Raw genomic sequence first — 14,053 nt, forward strand, 5'->3', positions numbered from 1 at the left:
CAGCTTCTAATCATGATGGCTGTATCCACCCCTACTTACCCAGGATAATGGCATTTTAATATATTTATTTCATTTCTAGATGTTTGTATGTAAATTCCATTCATAGGGGCATTTTATGTTGAGTACATCCACGAGTCAACAAAAAGTATATTGCAGCCCAGAAATAAAGCCTATAAATCCTGCAGTTTTATTATGCCACAGCTGTTCAGTAAGGTATCACAGTATTACGACTACATTTTGCAGATGTTCACTGTGCCTGCATTTGAGTACCTCCAACTGGACACCATATTATCTCTGTAAACGTGTTTCTGTGCACTGAGTTGTTTTCAAGTCCATAAAGTTTGAAAATACCACGTGGCTGTTCCAATGTCAGCACTCTTCACATGGTGAAGTGTTACACATGGACTCTCGCAGAAGTAAATAAAATTATCTCAGACTGTCACATGGCAGGGAAAAAAGTCGCATTTCTTTCTGACACATCACTTTGGAACAGAGCAGATCTCAGGAAGTAGTACAACTGTGGGAAAAGTTATCTCTGGAGTTATCTATCTCAATAACCATGTTGCTGTACATATTAAGGCTAACCTCAATATGACTTTCATTTCACTGCAATGGGACTCCTGCAGCAAGTGATATATAGTGAGACCGAGTGGAGATAAGGGACAGTGAGGAGGCAGAACATTATTTCAATTTAATTTTAATTTTAAAATAAGTGTAAATACAATTGTAACTTAATTTCTTACCAGCCCTTTGTGAACACTCTGCAGAATGGTACCTTCATTTTGTCCAGAGGTTTATAAAGGGACAGAAAATTTAAGGCCCAGTTCCTTAAAGATGTCAGTGAATGAGTTTCCATGAGGGAGCTGTTTCATGCATCAGTGGAGCCAGTCTGCTTCACACACACCCTAACATTTCATTTAAGGTTAAGTCTCCTGTGGTTTCCAAAAGGCTGTGCTTTGGTGGGTCACTGTGTTGCCACCTATTTTAAATCAAGATTTAGCCCTTGTGTTTTTGTTAGCTTCCTATCACAGAGATTCACACACCCTTCTGAATCCTAAACACAGCGATAGCATTAATTACATATTTACAGGGGCAAAATGCAGAAATAAGTAACTCCACAGAACACAGGACCATGTTCAAAGGACAGTCAAGCAGGGTATACGATTTTAAATGCTTCTGATCCGGCAAGAAAGAGATTACTGCTTTCCATATTCATATTTTATATTTTGAGTGACTCCAAACTAACCTCAGGGAGAGCTCAGAATATCAGCTTGTCTGCGCCCGGGAGCTGACACTGGAATATGTAATCAGGAGAGCCTGCCATCTGATTAAACCTCTCCTGACACGGCCCTGGCTTTGGTGAAATTTAAACTGCCTCTTCCCTCTTTCTCTGCCATTGTGAGAGGCATGGCAAGGCATTATACCCTGCTTGTTAATGATGGATGACCTCACTGGTTCAGCCCAGCGCTGTCTCCTGGGGACGTGGCAGAGATGGGCTGGCAGCAGAGCACAGGCTGCCCGTCAAACCAGCTGGCCAGCAGGGACCCCCAGTCTGTATCACCGACGACAGCAGCCGCCTTTCGTTTCCTTCCGTCCCTGAGGTTTTAATATTATGGTACAGGGAAAGTGCCTTTTAGTACTTCATTGACCACATTCATTAATGCTGCTTCTCTGAGCCATTTGGACCAGAGCAGGGGAGGTGTTGAGAGGGGGAGGGACATATATTGGAAAAGGAGAAGCATCATGTTTTGACTGATGCTATCACCACACGTTACTGCACTGAAAGTTAAATAAATCCTGTGAAAAGTTGTAAGATCTCTGACTGCATTGAAATCCTTTGTTATCACAGTGCACTTTGCAGCACTCTGTCTCGGGGCACGTTTCCCCATTTTTGTAGCAGGCATGTTGTCCCGTGCCCCAAAAGATGGTATAAATGGCCTTTCCCCCTCGTATGTATAATGCACACAGACCTTAAGCTCATTTATTGTATTGCAGTGTCCAGATATGTCAGAGGCACCATGCTCAATCACGGAAGACTTCGCTTGTAGTGTGCAGAATTTTTGTGATCATGACAGAGAAGGCGTCTTGAAACGAGGATGTGCCTGAGGTGGGAGATTACAAGCCAATGCAGTGGATGAAAGATAGAGAATATATCCTCAGTGTTCACTTCTACCCTTGAAAGTTACTGAATAGAGTATTGGAGACTATTTTATTAATGTAATAAAACAGGCAGTGTATTTGCTGCAGGCATCATGGAAGACATGGGGCCTTATATCTTATATCTTTGGTTGCTACACCAGCCCAAAGCACAAATTCATTAGTTAACAGGAGCTGAGACAGAAGGCCGCATTTACCTTAACCATCTGTCTGTGAAGTCATTTTCCCTCCTCTTCTCTTTCTAACACGGAATAGCCTTACAGGGAGATGTGCTCTCAGAAAAGAGCTCGAGCAGTGCTCCTTTACTTTTCCCAAAGCTGTTCAGTAACAGCTGAGGCTATCAGCTAGAATACAAAAACCCAATATTACCTCACTGCTTCGAATCATATGGACAGAAGACTTGAATTTGAGGAATCCCAGCTTCTGAAAAACATATTGGAACTCCCTACATTCTCTGCAGAAAAGAAGACAGAAATTGCCTTTTGCCACCTGCTTTACAATCACAATGCTCCATTTTAAAAATGACTAAAAATGACAAAATTAATAATATAGTGCAGCTTTTTTGTTGTTGTGGTGGTGGTGGTGGTTTTGGGACAATCTACCAATCTAGGTCCTGTATGTAAGTAGATGCCACCAAAAATAGAGGACTCAGGATATTGACCTCATACATGAACTGTGTTTAAATGAGAAGACTTGTGGAGGATCAGCTGTGGAATACAAGGCTCTGACTCTCTTTAATAACAAGGTATAAGCTATTTGCCTCCAAGTATTAGGTGGAGGGGTTTTGGTGGAGTTGTATGTTTCTAACATACAAATACAGGTACTTTCAGATCGCCTGGTTTAAATTCTTCACTGTAGTCAGAGAGGAAACGTCAGTGTATTAAATAAGCAGAGTGCATTCATCAATAAATACAGGTGTTAGGAAATTTTCCTGTGGAACAACTCCAGCTATGATGTCAAATGTCAAATGTCAAATGTCAAAACTGAATGGAGGCATTTCAGTTTTGGTAAAATCCCATTAAATCACAGGCGGGTGAGTTGTGCTGGGAGTGAGCTTAAGGGGAACCTGGGAGGCACAGGGTCTTTGTCCCTGCAACAAGCCCTCAGAGGAAGCTTTTCTGGAGCTGGAGACCTGAAGCACACTGGTTCCTGTCTCAAGGTGCAAAAATGTTCCAGAACAGAACAGCCATGAGCTGACACTAAAATAAGCTACGTAAGTTATAAGATTTTTTTTTTTCAATCGTATTTGCAATCACAACAAAAACTGATTTTGATACCTCAACATTTGCCTGGAATCAGTAATCCTCTGTTTCAGGTCAGCTGTATGAATTAACACTAAACACCAACATACTTCTTTAGCAAACAAAGCTTTTATTTCATATTGTTTCTGATCAATGTCTTTTCCACTAAAGGGAAAGCGATATAAATCCAACAAGTGCTGAGAGCTTCCTATGATATCAGTAGCTATTTTTATCACTACCCTCATCATGAAACCTTGCAATACCTTTGTTACTACTTAACTGAAACACTAGCAACATCTTAAGGTAGAAAAGGGACTCAATGAGTTCCTGGGGTGTAACACCACCATAAAATGCAGAGGCTTCTGCTTTACTTTTCTTCCAGCCACACAGTTGGTTGCCACCCTGCAGCCTCAGGCACAAACATTCATAACAAGAGCTCAGGAAGAGCTTGTGAGGCTGAACTGAGCTGCATGCAGCTGGTGCTGCTTACATATGGTCTGTCCAGGCAACCTGAATAAGACCCTGGATCTACAGCAAAGTGCTGAGCATGCCTGTGCTCTCCTTCCCAGGACAGTTCTGGTGTGGACGTATGTTCCCTTCTGTTGACTTAGCTGTGAGAGTAGAAATACCCAGCAAAGGGATGCAGTGAACCTCTGGGTGTGTTAACCTCTTGTGCTGCTGCCCAAGTTTCTCCAGAGCTCATCTGTCAGCATTGTATTAGAAGACAAGAACTGCAATTGTTTACTTCTTCCTATAGAGAGGGTGCAAGGGGGGAAACTCATGGAAACATTACTTTCTGTGCATTCCCACAGAGGTCAGTCACAGTCCTACCTTGTGAATTACATTATTTAAATCTGTCTGTGAAGCAAAAGTACATAGATTTTGAAAGTTGACATTTAAGTAGAGCACCTTCATGGTTACATTAATTATTTAACACATTTGTTCGCCATGTAGAAAACTAGTAATTTCCATCACAACCAGCTAAAGGAAATATTTTTTCACAGTCTGCTGGGAAGGAGCTTTGTATATGCAAATAAAACCTACAATGAACTGTTAAGCATCCAGTCCTCAAATTTCTGTTGTGTCCCAGTTATTAGCCGCAGATGTCCAGTAATGATTGCTCTTTGTTCACCAAATTGACTTTTTTTTTCCCTGTGGTGAGAAGGATGGAGCAATTTGGCTAAAGAAAGTCTGGCCCTCCACTTCTTGTTTCCTTAATGAAAAAAAATGAAATCTCTTGAAACATGGAGTAGGTTAATTGGAGCAACAACTGTCTTGTTCAGTTAATCAGCTCTGAATTCACCAATAGGTATCCCAGCTGGCACTGGAAGTAATCACTGGAAGTGTAGGAGTGTGTATATAAGCTAGCCAAAGCTCAAAGAACAAAACTGTGCCTGTGATGACTGAATAGACAGCATTATTCTGATGAAAGATTTCTTACAAAATTATTTCAGTGGAACAAAATAGGATATGCACAGTACAAAAAAGGAAAAGCAGAATGATATTAAAACGAAAAGGAGGAGATCATAAAAAAAGGAACATTAAGACTTGAATCTACAGAGTCAATAGAATTCAGTTGAATAGCCCATTGTACCTATTCTGCTGTAAAAAAGCTCTGTTTGGGAAAAGGATTTTATTTTAGCCAGAAGTGACACTATGAAAGGAAATTTTCTGACTAAGAATTCACTAGGACTGTGACAGTCATTACTAAAATAAGAAGAGACAATAACATACATGCCTACTAAAAAATACCTACTAGCACAAACAATCTAAATATATTCCCCTATTTAAGGGATGTTAACATTCATAACACCTGGGAGCTTGCTGTTACACCTCTAAACCTGGCTCTGCAACACTAACACATCACTCACATTCTGTCTCTCCCAAGTCATACTACTTTTCCCCCGAACATTGAATTAGATGACAGACAACTATCCTGAGCCAGTGAAAACCAGCATAGCAATGTAATCTTATTATCTCTTTGCTAAGAGATATCTCTTTTTATTTTTCCAGCAACAAAGGGCTGGGTCCCGCTCTGTGCTAGACCAGGTTTTTTGCCAGTGTAATTTTAGAGAGATCAGTTGAATAGCGGAGAGTAAAGTTGGGTAGCAACGGGGGTAGTCTCAGGGCATGGATAGGACATTATGTCCTGGATCAACATGGAAGAGGATATGACTGTCATTTTTCTTTTGACAGCTTTTGATTATGCAACTCAGGCTGTGGAAGTCCATGGCTACATTAGCAAAAGGACTTGTGCTGTATTTAGGCACCTGAATTCCACGTGTAGACCTTTGACATGTGCCTTTGATATGAACCTTCCCCAGACACCAAACCTTTCCCTGCCAATATAGCCCAGAAGTGCCTCAGTCTTGACATCGCTGAGTAGCTGTAGTCCAGCTCACTTCCAGCTCCCAGCCCAACCCACAAGCCAGGTCATGTCAGCTTCTCTCACTTAAAGCCCCCCAAGTGTTGACTGCTATTGAAGGAGACCTGCCCGGCTGGGTGTCCATGGAATAGTGCCAGAGATCATGCTGGCAACGAGTGCCATGTAGTCCTCTCCATGCAGCATAGACAGCAGTACCTAATTTAGGTATCACAAACACTGCCAGCAGCCTTAACGTTTAAATCCTTTTTGTGTAGGCAGTCCTGAGGTACAGTTCTGCAAGTCATCCTATAATTCCTGGTGACAGCTAAGATAGTGGTCTTACTTGTTTATGTTTAAAATTTAAGAAGAGTAATTTTGGCTAAATGGATACAAATTTGTACCACAAGAGAAATAACAGTACAAAGCTAATTATATTACCTCCCCACAAAAGAAAAAGTGCATCTTTTTAAAGAATAAAGCTCGGCTAACCTTTCTGCACTACCATAGTATTTCATGGCAATTGCTATAACCTGTTTTCTGCTCTTGGCAGGGATTAGGCTCCTTTCTATCAACGTCACACAGAAGAAACCTAGCTAATACAAAAAAGGGGACAAAGTCTAAGAAGTACTTTGTACTAGTTGTTGGCATGCAAAGACATAATAATGGTACTTAGGCTGTTAAATCGAAGTGTGCCATTTATATACCATAAAATATCACTCTGGCTAAGAGAAATGTAATAGCAGGGAATAAAGCAAAAGGAAAAGCCTCTAAATCCTCAAGAACTGAAGCAAATCCATTCATTATAAGCCAATAAATTTGAACCAGAAATCTAAACTGCTCTATTAGAGAGCCATCAGTGGTAATTCTTTGGCCACACAAGGTAGGATATCTGTGATTAAGTCCACCAGTGTCAAGATCAAAAGAAACGATCAGACATTTAATCACATCACAGATGATATCTGAAGGAGGCTCCTGTTTGCTGTCACAGTTTGCTGAGGGGATGTGTCAGGGTGCTTGGGGAGGTGTCCCAAAAAGAAGTCATGCCTGTTACTGAACAGTGTCCCTGTTTACACGATGCCCAACTCTACTCAACTGTGTGAGGGCCAAAGCTGTCAGCAAAGAGAAATTCCTAGCTGATGAAATCACATTTGTATTTGGCACTTTTCTGAATGCAATCTCTGTGAAGAAGTCAGATTTCAATAACACAGATGTTACAGGGAAAGGACTGTCTAGTTACATCCTATTTACAGCAATGTGACTAAGATCAGTCTGGCTTGAAATATCTAAAACTGGAACTTGAATAATTGGGATACAAAGGATCAGAGGGTTTTGATAGGAAACAATAAACACTTTTAAGGAATACTTTGCTTTTGGTCTTCATCATCATGGTCAACCAAATAAGCCTCTCTTATACTGAAATAAACTTAGTAACAGGCATTTGTTCATTCCCTGAAATCTGAATGTTCTTTGTGGTTTTACAGTAAATGTTCTTTGCAGTTTGGGACCACTGATTTCTCTTCTAAGAATTCCTTGTCTGGACAGAGCTGTCCTTAACCTTTTTGAAGGTTTTTTCCTAAGGAGACAGGATAAAAATCAAAGATCTTATCTTTGCTCCATTATACTGGCTTCATGTCACAGCCAGTTTGGTTTCTGTAGAGAAGGGCATCATGATCTTCATGTATCAAATTCAAGAATGAAATCCTAAATACATACTGCTTTTCTAGACATGTTCAAACATGATATGATCCATATTCATAGTTATCTGAAGAGTGTCATGGCCAAAGCAGAAGAAGTCCTGGCTTGGGAAGAATCATAACTGGAAGCAATAAGATTAAATAAGGGAAAGAAAGATTGGAGAAACACAACTGCTTTCTTGATCTGTCATGTTACATCTGTGTAGTGTCATTCATCAGCAGTGTCACAAGGATATAGTAAATTGTATTTCATTGGTTGAAAGATCTGTCTTTCAGCGTTAGAGGATCAGGAAGTGTAAGACTATCTATAGTCCAAAATATAAGCACTTCTTAACCTTTTTGAGTATTAGTTCAGTTAAAGACAGGCCATAACACAACAGTAATGACAGTTCTATTGCTAATTAGCAAGTGCAGTTCCTAAAACACCAGTGCAGTATGCTTTTATTCTTGAATCACACTTGACGCCTCTTTTTTTTCACAGAAGGTAAAGATTTATTGTGAGATCCTGGCTCAGCCTGAGATGCGTGATGTACTTGTGACACGGAACCTAAGGGTTGTTAACCCGACTCAGATTTTGTGTACATCAGGGCCTATCACTTCTTTCAGCCAAAAACTGATTCAGCTACAGAATGTCTGCAAGAAAAGTTATCGGAAGACAATATCTGTGTAAGTGTGCACAGAAAAAAGCACTTAGGAGTTCTCATTTTTTATCCAGGTAACCCAAGTCTGTGTCATTTCTGCAGAGAAGAACAGAAATGAGGGGGACACTAAGCCTCAGGAAGCTGTACTGAAACTGTCGTTAAACACACCACCCCAAAATAAACCACACACAGGACATGTTTTTTTTCTGTAATACAATGATCTTTAACATAGGCATGTTTAAAAAAGACACAGCATCACACAGCTGAAGTATCCTTCAAAGCTCTCTTAAAAAAAAGTGTGATCTACCAAAAGACTTTTTGGCCATGTGGACTTATTTTGCGGAGATTTTAATTTTGTTGGATAAAGTATTGCTTCATTTTGCTGTATCAAGGATGATTCAATACTGGGGACTGGCTGCTAATAGCTCATGCCATTACTTTTAATTGGATAAGGTCCATTTGCACAAACAAATATCCCTGGGAGCATGCAGAGATTCTTGATTTTTCACAAACCTTAGTCACACAAGTTGAAAACTGCTCCATGGCAGAGGGAACATGTTGGTGAAGTCAGTGGTCTGTGCAGCCCCTGTTCATTCTAATTATGTGAAGAACAGAAACATGCTTGTTAGCTCAGGCATCACTGCCTTCCACCTGATGAACTCTAAAACTTTCATCTCAGGCTGAGCCTGCAACTGCTTCAAAGCTGCCTGGTTATCTGTGAACTAGCATACATGTTAGTCCTGAAGTACTTACGTTTGAAAGCCTCAAGCTATTTTTCAATATTAATTTAAGGACAGAAAGAATATTTTTAACAAGACCAACTTTCATAGACAGCACTTGAAAGGTTAGCACCCCATTCAGCAGCAGTGCGTGATTTTTTAAGTAAGCACGAAACATTTTACTTTCACAACATGACTAATAACTAGGGAAATAAGTATATACAATTCTTCTTTAACTAACATCAGAAAGTGAAGTTTAAGATGACTAACTGTTGAAATTTTTGCTGGTAAACATGAAATCATGAAGGCCAAACATGAGCTGGCACACGGAAAGGGAAGAGACCTGAGGAGCCAGTGTGAGCAGGTAGTGCCCGCGCTGGCTGTGGCATACCCTGCCACCAGACAGTGCTGAGTTTTATGTAGCGAATTCACAGACCCCAAAGACTCTGCGTCAGCGGAATATTTGCACAGGAGATTTCTGCTTTCTTTTGTGCCTGACAAAAGTTAGCAGAAGCCAGCAAAGAGAGCTAATGAACACCTTTAGGTTTGTTTCTTCTCTGCAGGAGTCAACTTGGCTTTGTGTCCGGGATGCAGGTAGAGGGAATTAAAAAAAAAATATATATAGCCAAAATATTAAACAGAAATATAAGCTCCAGAGAGTAAAGATTTCTATCTGGAATGAAAGGCATAAGAATATCATGAGGGTCATGTAACCTGGTGTCCTCAGGCGATATTCATTGATTTGTTGAGAGCAAGGCACAAAATGTTCCGTAATGCACACAAAGCACAAAACTACAAGGTTAGGGTAGAAAAGAGTCCCCACAGACCTCATCTACAGTTCAGCTTTTGCCGTGGAGTGTTGGGACTGATTACCTTATAATTTCTACACAGATAATATTTTGCATCAGTGAGTTCTATGAATTAATTCAGCACAGCTTAAAAGCATTCTTCCTCATTTCTTACCATTTACATTCAGAGACATTATCTCCTCCTTCCCTGCTCCCGCACTGTGATTAACTCCAATGGCTACCGTCCAGTTCATGACTGGATTGATCACAGGTTCATTCCGTCTTCATTTCCCATGCTTATTACTATGTCAAATAATTGTGGCATTTCCTGAATTAATATTTTGCCAACAGACAACCCCGCAGAACACACATATCGCTAGGCCTTTCTGCGTGGGGAGGTGCTGAGTACCCAGAAGCAGATGGATTGGGGGGTAAATAAATACAGACATCCAACTGAGCTCGTGGGTGACTTTGGAAAATTAGGCTACATATTTAGTCTCTTATATTCATATTTAGTTCCCTAGCTTTGGATACTATTAAATGTCTGTGCATGGGAGTGTTTCTCTGGAGCTTTTGCAAAAAGGGTGCATAAGAGGTAACATCACATAGTGTTTCTTATACTTCTTCCTTGTGCTTCTTCATCTGATGAACAACCACAATCCCCAGCTGCCAAGTCAAAGAATATATCTTCCTTTCACACAGCATCTGCCCATCTGACATGTTCTTGGGAGCTGCCATATGTACTTATCTCCCTATATTTTGTCTTGGGTGCAGTATTCACTAAACTCTGCTATGGATTGCTCATCCAATTTTAGTGCTGCAGTTTTCAAACCAACAAGCTCAGAATGCCTCTGAAGAAATCTTTTAATGGAGTGGTACATCATCTTAAATTGAAATCAGAGGGTGCCTCCATGTTCAGATGTATTTGCTCGTGTGTTCCAGCTGCTTCTCAAGCTGAAACACACTTGAAACATATTTCTGACAGCTCCAGCCTCAGAAACCTCTTGGGCTAATGGGATTACACTAGCTGCAGTGGTGCTTTTGTTTTCAATAGAAAGTACTTACAAAACAACATGAATTAAACACATCAGCAGAAATTCAGTCATGGGGTATTTGTGAAGTTGACTGACAGGAATTTCAGATAGTTCCCTCTCCTAGCCACTCTCTTCCTCGCTCTGCTTGGTCAGTAACATCTCCACGTCAAAACAAGAGAGGTGGATGGCCTACAGGGGTGAAACAGCAGCAGCTCCCTTGATTTATCCACCTAACTTCATAAAACAAACACTAGTTAGGCAGATTATTTTTTCTTCCCCATTCATTATGGTACTCGGTGAAATATTTGTTGTGTGCATTAACTGTCCTGCTTTGACCTGGTGATGGTCCACATGTTGACAATTTATAGTTAACTAAAATATAAGGGGCCAAACTTAGGGATCCTTTTTAATGCATATGCATTATATTTAATGCAACTACATTAAACTATAGCTCTTCTCTGGATCTTACATATATTTTTTCCATAAACTTCTAATTTGGGCTCATCATATTTTATTATTACACAACAAGGAGTGCAAACATTCCAGGCCTGGCTAATCTATTTATTTGACTAAGATCTGATGACCAAAAGGTTGGAGAACCTGCCCTACGAGAAAAACTGAAGGAGTTAGGTCTTTTCTGCCTGAAGAAAAGGCTCAGGGGACACCTCTCACCGTATTCCAATACTTAGAAGGCAGCTACAAAGAGGACAGAGGCTCTCTCTTCACAAGAAGCCACATGGAGAAGGGGCAATGGGTACACATTTCACTGGGAGAAGTTTCATCTTGACATAAGAAAGACATTTTTTACAGATTGTAAGAACAATCATTCACTGGAGCAACCTCTCCAGGGATGTGGTAGAGTCCCCATCTCTGGAGGTTTTTGAGATGCAATCAGACAGGGTGCTAAATAATCTCACCTGCCCTTTCCCATGAAAGGTTGGATCAGATGATCTCTCGAGATCCCTTCCAACCTGGGCTGTTCTATGGTTCTATGATTCTTACAATCTGCTCTGATAGAAAGGGAAACTACCTTCATAGCTGAAACTGCAGCAGTTTGCCACAGATGTTTTCTAAAATACTGTAAGAGTGGGAAGAAATAGTCTCCTCCCAGAACCCAGATAATGTCACACACCTGGGACTCTAGGAACGTCCAAGTAAACTATATATGCAGTCCAGAGGCAAATTGAAGTACACTATTAGCTTAGTTGTTTTTTTTCCTAGCTGTTGTGAAAAAGATGAACAAGAAAATAGTTGTCAGCATTTTCTGCTTAGAAGAATGGGACAAGTATGTGTGGCTCATACTCAGACTCTTATCTTTTCTACAATAAAGTGATAGATTGTGACAGAGGATCTGCATCCCTTCAAAAGAGGAAAAGCATGTAGTCTGATATAAGACATTAAGTTACAGCCCTCTGGGGTCAAGGAAGAAGCCTGCAAGGAATTAGGACCTGAAAGTGTGACTGAGGCACTGTTTCTGAGCACAGTTGTTGGAACAATGCTGTTTAAACATCAAGACATCTGCACAGCTTATTTTGAAACTGCTCAAAAAGGTTCTTTCTCATTATTACAATTTTTTCTGGCTCTTGTCATGTCCAGAAATAACTAATGATGGGAATGTTTGCAATCCTTTATCTCCAACATGACTGGAAACAAGAAATATGGGTGCTTACCATAAAAGACTTCTACTTTTTTTTTTTTGCAGGGAGAGTGATTTAGATAAATATGGTTCCTTGTATTTTTTCAAGTCTGTTAGAACTGAACCTGTTTCTGAATTTTCTAGTCTTTTATATTCAGTTAAAAAAATCAATCAAACAAATTCTCCTGTAAGCTTGATGTGATATTGCTTATTGTTTTCAATTGAAGGCACTGAGCTTTCAGTACTTAGCTGAAGCATATCAAGGTCAAGTTTAAGTAGGCCTCTCAAAGTTTAGTACACTTTTAATAAGCATCAACCAGTCATGCATACTTCTCAGTCCTTTGCATCTGTTCTCAATTGGAAGTGAAGGTCACTTCTATTACCAGCCAAGATTAGCTAGTAGAGATAAAGGGAAAAAGGATCTCCTACCTATGCCCCAGCAGGAAAGTGGCTGTGCACATTTGCTGGAGTGTGGAATTCATTAGATGCATTGCTGCTGGCAACTTCTAAGAAACTGAATAAATCACTAAGCCCTCATTTTCTGTTTAGAAAGGTTTGGAAAGGTTTGGCTCAGACAAAAGAAAGTACAAGCAACTTGTTTTTCAGCAAATTAAGCCCAAGCAGTTCAGGGCCATCTGAAGAATTAGCTGTGTATGACTGAAACTAAGGATGCCATCAAAATCTCCTCATATTTGTTTTCATTTGAAATTTTCTTAGATAGTACATCGGTCAATAAAAGAAGAAAATAGAGATCTCTCTGAAATCGCTACAACTTAGCGAACTAACGTATCAGAAATGCAGAACAGCACCATTCACAAGTGTGATTATTAATCATTTCTATTTTCCAAAGCAGATTAAACCTCCATTCAGATCACATTTCCATTAAATGGGCAGGTTTCATGCAAAAAACCAAAGACTAACTCCTGTTCTAAAGTTAAGGATGTCTACCACAATCCAAGTAATATCCTGCGGATGTATATTCTGTATAATATTGTCAGTTCTCATCAGTGTTTCACAAATCTCATAATATTTCTTACTTTATAAACCTCATCTCTTCAGGTCAGGACAATATGTAGACTGATTTCACATTTCATTCAGTTCATTTTACCTTAAAGGCACCACAATTACAGCAAAAAATTTTAAACATAAACATCATGTGAGATAATAGCACTATGCAGAAGTAATACCTATATGATCTCAATGGGATCAAGGAAAAGAGTCTTACCATTTTCAGCAGATGATGGATTGTGAATAAATTAAGTATTTGTAAATAACTTTAGGTATTAGTATGAAAGTGATTACATTTTTTCAATTATTTGCTAAGAGGTTAAAGAAGAATTTAAAGAACACAGTCCTTGAAGGAGGAATCCTTTAATGAACTTTGTAGAAATAAATTAGCTTTTTCTAGGAAAGGATTAAAAAATAAAGCCTTGTAATGTTTTTTTCTCTCTGAAAGGCAGAAGGAACTGACATAATAAAGAAAGATTCCTTGGAAAATATTAAGATAGTAGATACTTTTTCTTAAAGGTCAGGGAATGCCACAGGTTGATTATGCATAACATGAATTTGGAAGCTTTGAGTACAAGCACGATGTTATAGTCTTTATTAACTACACAGTTGCAAACTTACGACAGCCTGCCTTATTCAGTCAGTGCTTAGGGCAGAAGTGTGTTCACTGAAGGAGCTGCCAGATATTGTCTTTTATCTGTTTCTTCTGTGTTCCTTTTGTCTGTGTGGTACCCTCTGGCACTCACATTGCGCAGTGAGAACTGTAATTC

The sequence above is a fragment of the Gymnogyps californianus genome, chromosome 3 (assembly GCF_018139145.2).
Source record: "Gymnogyps californianus isolate 813 chromosome 3, ASM1813914v2, whole genome shotgun sequence".
Classification (NCBI taxonomy): domain Eukaryota; kingdom Metazoa; phylum Chordata; class Aves; order Accipitriformes; family Cathartidae; genus Gymnogyps; species Gymnogyps californianus.